The following is a 7829-nucleotide window of genomic DNA, read 5'->3' as shown; positions in this document are numbered from 1 at the left end:
GAGGCACGGAAGATTGCTACATAAACTGCTCTTGCCTTGCCTTGAACGCAATTTCTTTTCCGGACATTATGTGACCCGAGGCACTAATTTAAAATAAGATTTTGATAGAATTAGTTGAAAACAACACAAACGCATTATAATTCAATAACAAGGAATTGGCCCAATCGGCCATTATTTGGTAGAGGCTGAATGACAAAGCGCCCTCTCAAGTGCAGAACGTAAAACATATTTCGTGCAACGTAAGGGGGCTATGGGCCAGATTTGGAAGCGCCAAACTCATGAAAAAATAGCGTTCCTCACCAACGGTTGCTTTTAACGGGAGTCAAAGGTTTATATCTAAACGGGTTTGGGCTCTTTGACATTTATCTGAGATCTATAAACCGATGCTGAAGAGCAGGACGCGAGAGACAATATTTGACAAAAGGCACAAATAAGTAGTGTTGGAGCAAATCGGGCAAAATGTGGGACTGACTGGAGGGTTTTGTTTTTCTTTCACTTCTTACCCAACTCCCCGATAATGGACTCAAGTCCTGCGGATCACTTGTCTTATATTAGTGGACTCATTTCTAATCGAAAAAAATCAAGTGGTTACACCAACAAAAACAGAACCCTTCATTCCTGCTACAAAACTATTGGTTTTGGTCCTTGAAGGATCCTTGGTGACATACATGATGTCAAGTGGGTGATAGGATAAGTCGTTCATAACAATGATCTCAAAAACAACGAGACAAAAGAAAGAAAATAGCTTTGTCAGGATTTAGTTTTTGTAATACGGATCCGCTTTTCGATTCTAACCTGGCATGATATGAGCAGAAAAACCGAGTCGAAATGTATTCAAGTGTTTTGAATACGTGAGTCATGTGTCAAAATGTACCATAATACGTGATGCTCCACAAGCCATCGCCAAGGTAAACCGTCTCAGTTTAGGCTCTTTTAGCTTTTAGTTTTAAATTAATTAATCTAGCAAGTGGACTGATTTCCACTCACCAAGCCACGCCATGGATGAGGAGAGTGATGGCCTCGTAGCTACCTTGAGTCCAATATGTGGTTTTTGATCTATCGGCAGGAACATGTGCGTGTTTACGTAGAGGAGAAATTGATTATTTTCGAGAGTCCATCAAAAATCTCTGATTGCCACTGTCATGAGAATTGTGTAATCACAGGCTCTTCGAAGTTCTCAAAAAATCACCAAACAATTGAAAGATCACGTTTTTCATGTTGGAATGGCCGTTTTAAGCCACTCATTAGCACATATTTCTCGTTAGTACTCTTCTCTTGTTTTTTCTTATGATGGTATGACGTTATGACGAATAACGAACTAGATTGGGCCAACTAGACTTACGTGTTGCGTTGATGTGGAATAAGGATTTTTGTGTCTATGTTGAATGGTGTTAGGGGATCAACAGTGCTTACCTATTCTCTACAAATGAAATGCACCCTTAGTACGTAGAGGCATGGAAGGCTCCACCCTGGACACTATTGATGGGTTTTGTTGGAAGAGAACGTGAAAACCCGCCTATTCCAACGTAACGCAAAACGTTCAGGTTGAGCCAAAGCAACCCAGGTTTTCACGGAAGGTAAATCAGGACTTTTCCCGTTTTCTTTGGCCGTGTGACGTTGCAAATAAGGGCCCTTATTGACTTATCAGGTCTATGTAACAGTTGAAAGGATGACCTTTGTTACCCGTGATAATGGATACTGTGGACATCCCACGGTCGCTCTCCCTCATTGCCCCAACTTAGGCCAATGAACCAAATCGTTCGAATTAATGAAAAGCAGCTATTTTATTCAATTGCGGGGCATCCGTTGTGGGGAGTTTATAAAAGTGAGGCTTGAAGAAAGTCAACAAGATCAAGACACCTTGAATGTGTTCGCTATTTGGGTGATTTTGGGTACTTTGGTGTAGTATTCTATGGATTTGGTTACTCTCTAGTCTCGCCGTTATTTTCTGTGCTTCTGCTGTTCCCAATAATCACTCGTATCTCAGTTCTTCATCTGGAGACATCATTCGGCTTTATTGTCCACATCCTGATCTTTATTACGCCCACATAACTGGGTTGATTTACTTGGACTTTCCGTCGATATCTGAATAAACTTCTTGAATTGCTCTAAATTCAAACGAAAAAGCAAGAAAAAAAACCACCGGAGCAACAATCTACATGACACTGCCTCCCCTTTTAAAAATAGTCGTCGGCTAGATTAAAGCACGTATTGTCACCTAAAATGGTTCCAATTACTTTCCATTGATATAAAATTTGTGGCTGGAAACTTAGTTTCCGGCCTCTCGTGAACACAGCGGCACAAAATTGTAAACGAAAAAGAAAGAAGCGAGAAAAATTCAAAACAAGGTCTGTAAATTGTTGGCAAATGCCTTTTAGCATTTTGCTCATAGAAATGGGGAAGAAAGCGTGATAGATCAAGGTAAAACGAATTATCACATTTGAAAAGTCATTGCAATTGCACAAGTTTGAAGAGAAAAGTAGCTGCAATTGTAGTTGGTAACATTTCAAACCAATGATGGCAAAATCGACTTTGAAGGAATTTCTGCCACTTTCTGCCACCATTTTCTGCCATGTGGACAAAAATGGCTTTTAATGATTTTTCACCCCTCTTTCAAACCCATGTTCTCGTAATTATACTTGATTTCACTTATCAAGTAATTAACAGAGGTCATCAGTCACAGGCTTTGAGTAAAAGAATCTCGCTCATTGTGTTAAAAATGTAGTGTATGGTGCATTCTTTCCATGAGCCTTTTTAAAACGAACTCCAACTCCATCTTCATCACTATTTTTTGAACAAGACCAAAAGACCAAAAAGGCTGAAATTGTGTTCTTGAAATCATTCTCTGTTCTTCATTTTCACACAAAGCTCGCTCACATGAACACCAAAATATTTTACTTAATCTACATGTTCGAAACTATGAAGTCGGTCAAAATAAAAGAAAAACAAATCAACCAGAATAATCACTTCATAGTTCATAAAAGTGGCAAAAACATAGAATCGGGCTTTTGACCCCAACTCTTCTAATCAATACAAATAACGATCTCGGCTCCGTTGCCGTTCTCTCTCTTGTCGGCGCCTAATGTAATGAGAAGTTCATCGGTAGAGAAATCGCGGATCTTGTCTTCTGTATTGTGCCACAATATTGCACGCTATTTGTACGCGCATCTCGGTCATCGGAGTCACTATTGTCATTTCTTTGCTGTTCATCGTTCACATCGAAAAATTAAATAATCAGCGCAAGACCTCACTCTTCGGTTCTTCGAACTGGAAATCTTTTTCTTTAACGGTCACCGTTCCATTTACATTAGCCCCAAACTGAAATGACATGAATTAAATGGAAGCGAAACAGAAAAAGAATGAATAAATGAGCGTAAAAGTATTAAAGGAATGCAGTTTCATGTGCTCTCCATCCGCACAGATTGTTCAAAATAGTCTGAAAATGTAAGTGTTTTTGATCTATTGATGATTCTGAGCTCAAAAGATTGGCAGGAATTGCAATTGACAAAAAAAACCTTCAAAAATGAAGTGGTTTGAATTGGGGTTTCCAATTTGAAGAGCTCGTCAAAAATCTACGGGAAAATTTGACAACAAAGCCATCACAAATCAACATTTTCATCGTGGGCCCAATTTCTATGTAGACATTATCCTATTCGCTCAAATCTAAGAGCCTCTTTTAAAACCAAGTGTGTGGATTGCTCATGCTGCACTTCATCATTCTTGTCAACATGTATATAAACCCGTTCTAGTCAAAATAATAAAACGGTCATCTCAATACCGCTCTCAACGAGATCATGAACACCAAGTGTACAGCAAAACTTTGAAAAACAAGAACAAAGTACCTGAATGGCGTACTCGCAGAAAGTATCGAGAAAAACGTCCTGTAATATTCGGAATATCCCCCCATGTTGAATCCAGTGGTTTGGAAAATATTAACATCCACTCGGATTCTGCAGGTCAATGGGAAAAAAATTCAGAGCCAGTTCCTTGACATTCTTCCACATTAAATAATCGTTTCCATTATTCCGGAGCCCTCATCGGATTCCAAACGATCTTTCATTTCGCCGACGGAGACTGAAAAATGTATAAAAAAAGACCAAGACAAAATCAAAAATCGGCCATTGATCTTTAGTTCCATGAACATTGACGAATAAACTTCATTCTTCTTTCGTGATTCCAACGTTTTTCACCTTTAACAATCATCAATTAAGCATCCACGATGTCAAAAACAGGCACAAAACTTGTGAATAAACTTGAGCACAAATTTTTCCCTTTTCATGTTTCTCCTGATTCTTCATGTGTTTAAAAAGAAGGCAACCCATTCCTCCCCTGGTACTTTAATTCATAATAATACACGCATTTGTATGTCGAAAATTTTCGATTTGACACGATCAAAAGATCATCCACAACCTGGTTTGTGAAGTTAACAAAAGCGGTCGAAGTTGTCGAAGAAGCAGTAATCAACTTCTAAAGACCGCATTGAGTTCGAATATTGCTCGGCTACATTAAATCAATGATTTCATTTGATCCTCTAACTCTGAACTGTTCCGACCCATTTGACGGGAAGCCAAATGAAAGTCCGAATAAATGTGACCAAAGTGAATTTGACAAAAAACCAAGGTCACTTTGAAACCGCCCATCACTGACAATTTTGATCACACCATTACTTTTGGCAATATCGTAGCCATATATCTACGGAATTTCACTTACTTCTGGGGTATCACTCTTTAACGAGTCAGTGGCTTGACGAAAGGTGACGACATGGGATTACCAACTGTCCATGGATTAAGATCGTTAAAGTGACCAAAAAGGCATGTCGTGGCAATCATCATATTGATTCTGAAATGAAAGGAAGTTGAAAAACGGAAAACGGATTAGCAGTGTATAAACGAGTGAATCTGGGTTCAAGCTCAGACTCGTCAGAATTGGTTTGTTTTTCAATCTTTATTTTTTGTTGGTTTTATCACGGCTTTTCCAACCGCTACAGGGAATATAATCCCCAGAACTATGAAAAAATATTCATTTATTTACATTTCGAGGTTTAAATAATATTTGGTATCCCAGAGAATTTGAGTTGGCGGACCGAGCTATGTAGACCATGAATCGGGTTGATCTGCTGGATTGCTATCTACATTTCCGGCAAAATGAAAGACGAACCCGAGACTCAAATGAAATAGACGAGAACTTACTGACTTGCTCAAAGATTGGTATAAAAGAAACTGCGGAGATGCTGAGGGCCTTGAGGGATGGGTTTTAGGAGCAGTGGTGGATTGGCTTGGTGAAAGCAAACTGATAGCTGAGAGACAAACTGGTGGATTCGTTAACAAATGTGTTCTCGATTCCACCTACTCCTAATGAGAACAAACATATTTGCTAGACTGAAATGAGGCAGAGAGCAACAATCGAAAAAAAAAAGAAAGACTCATGAATATCAGGCCATCTAAGCCCCAACAATTCAAGCCATTGTTTCATGACATCAGACTCCCAAATTGAATCGAAATCATTGCAACTCCAAGATTTCAATCAATCATCAATCAACATCAATGTCGCGATGAATAAACTGGTTCTGACCAACTTTTCGTCCCGTATTACATAGGCGGCCTTTACACTAGGATGGAAAACCAGGATTCAATCCGTTTGAGGATGGAAGTAGGCTAGTACTGGGGCGAGTTCGGCAAAACGCTTGAATCTTTCACTGTGCTCAAGTCGAACAAGAAGAACTCGCCATGGCAAAAACAACTCGCCCTAGCAATAGTCCTACTTCCATCCTCAAAACGGATTCAATCCTGGTTTTCCATCCTAGTGTAAAGCCGCCCTTAGTGAATAGTAGTGGCGCAACCAACGAATTAGACACGGTTTGCCGAGAACGAAAGTTGCCTGAGGTATTCAGCAAATAAATTTATAGGATTTCGTATTTGTGGGTATGCTAGAGCATCATTTCCCGTTTTGGAAATGATTGAGCCTGATATCGGTTGTAGTTCATTCAAGAGGTAATTTTGAAAAGTTAAATACCAGGTTCTCATGGCTATATCATATCTCAAAACGACAGTGTTGCCACTCTAGAGTCCATGTCTCTTTTCTATACCTTCACCCAAATCTGTTATCATTGACCATACGTGGATTAAGTTTATTGAGAAAATCCGCTAAAGGTGGCGAATAAAGAGTTTGGGGTACTCATGACTTTAACTGTCTACAACAGAATTTGGGCACAACAGCTGCTTGGTGACCAGAAAAATTAACAATTAGAGAGCCAAACTATCACCATAAAATTTGGATTGATTATGATCTGCAGATTCTAATTCCTACCAGGCACTTCGTCTGTTGAAGTTAAGATTTAACTAAATTACATTTTTTAATTGTGCAAACCATCAGAGTAAGTAAAAATGGTTGTGAAAGTGTTCTTTGTAATCACCTCATTTTTTGAGCAATGATAAACTCAATATTTTCATCTTTGAACAAAGTATTGTTACTCTTTGGAGTGATTATATTCATGACAATATCTTGAGATAATGCCAACTATGTTTCTTAAATTTGGCATTCTAATTAACATTACAACACTAAGGAACAAAAACATCAGGCAAAGATGAAAAACTAACCAGCCCTAATTCAAAACATTGACTTGCAAAGAAGATCCATCCTGCTTTCACTTACAATTTTAATGTGCTTCTCGCTTCATGTGCCTGTTTTTGATGAATATGATGACATCTTATGAATTGAAGAAAAAAAACCAAATACTCTAATTAGGTGAGGTAACATTATAAGCTCCTAGTCTTCTTAGAGAAGGTTAGTGCGTATTTTTTTCTAGAAACAGAGGACAATTCTTCATTGATGAAAAGAGGAGCTAAAAAAGGGCCTATGTATTCCTTTGAGGAAGAAAACAGGATTTTAAATTTCAACGAAAAAAAATGAAAGAGAAAGAAGGGATCTGGATTATGCTTTTCCGTTGCTCCGCACACCGCTGCTCCTACATGGTGAGTGAGTAATCTTACTGCTGGTCACTCACTAGCTTTACAAGGTAAACAAATTTTGTTGTAGACAGCCAAAGTCATGAGTACCCGATCATGGATATTCGATCCCAGGAGGAGGGTCATAATAAAGGTTCCAGGAGCCTGAGGGCACTACATAATGCATAATTTGGAACCCGGTATCAAAGTTGTTTTGGTTTGTTGAGCCGATCGGGGTAATGAAAATTAGAAATTAAACATTTCTAACGCAACCTATAAATTTGTGTGAACCTTGAACACTGCCCTCAAAGTAATCGGTCTATGGAAAGAGAACACCGTTTCGCTTGTTATTGCTTTCAAATAAATAGGATAACTGTGGCTTAGTATATAGAGTACTTCCATCCTTGTTTTATTTTTGATGTTCCAAACATTGAATGAATAAAATATATCGGATAGATAAAAAGCAGCTTTTGGCCAGGTTTTCCGATAAATGTATTTGCGACAAATTGTAATACGTCCCATGCATATTTACTCCTGTTGGAAGTTAAAGAGCCCTAATCCTGAACGAACAACACGTTCTGTTGTGGAACAAAAATTAAGATTACTTTGTAATTTAAAAAGCATATAAGAATTACAGTCTTAGAAAATGTATTTCTTTCGTGAATGACTAAATTCTCGATTTTCGGAAAGTTTTTTAATTGTGTTAATGAACTTTCCTTTAACACATTGCAAGAGCTGTTGAACTGAATTGGCAAACCACATGTATCTCGCCATGGTGCTGATAAGTGTATTTGAGGGTGGTTAAGGCATTGAAATCTAAGGAATCGTTTGCTGTACGGCCAAGGCGGAACCACATGTATCTCGCCATGGTGCTGATAAGTGTAT

At 38.5% G+C, this 7829-nt stretch overlaps 1 long non-coding RNA gene across 1 annotated transcript in view; it reads right to left on the bottom strand.

Moving 5' to 3' along the window:
- LOC131877197 (uncharacterized) overlaps positions 1–7168 on the bottom strand; it is a 17639-nt gene extending 10471 nt beyond the window's left edge. Inside the window, exon 1 of the long non-coding RNA XR_009372857.1 lies at positions 7056–7168. This is a non-coding gene — a long non-coding RNA (uncharacterized LOC131877197). The remainder of the gene's footprint in view (positions 1–7055) is intronic.
- Positions 7169–7829: the final 661 nt, after the last annotated feature.

This window comes from Tigriopus californicus, chromosome 2, assembly GCF_007210705.1.
Source record: "Tigriopus californicus strain San Diego chromosome 2, Tcal_SD_v2.1, whole genome shotgun sequence".
NCBI classification, from domain to species: domain Eukaryota; kingdom Metazoa; phylum Arthropoda; class Copepoda; order Harpacticoida; family Harpacticidae; genus Tigriopus; species Tigriopus californicus.
The sequence above is the reverse complement of the archived record's forward strand: the minus strand, read 5'-3'. Positions and strand labels throughout refer to the sequence as shown.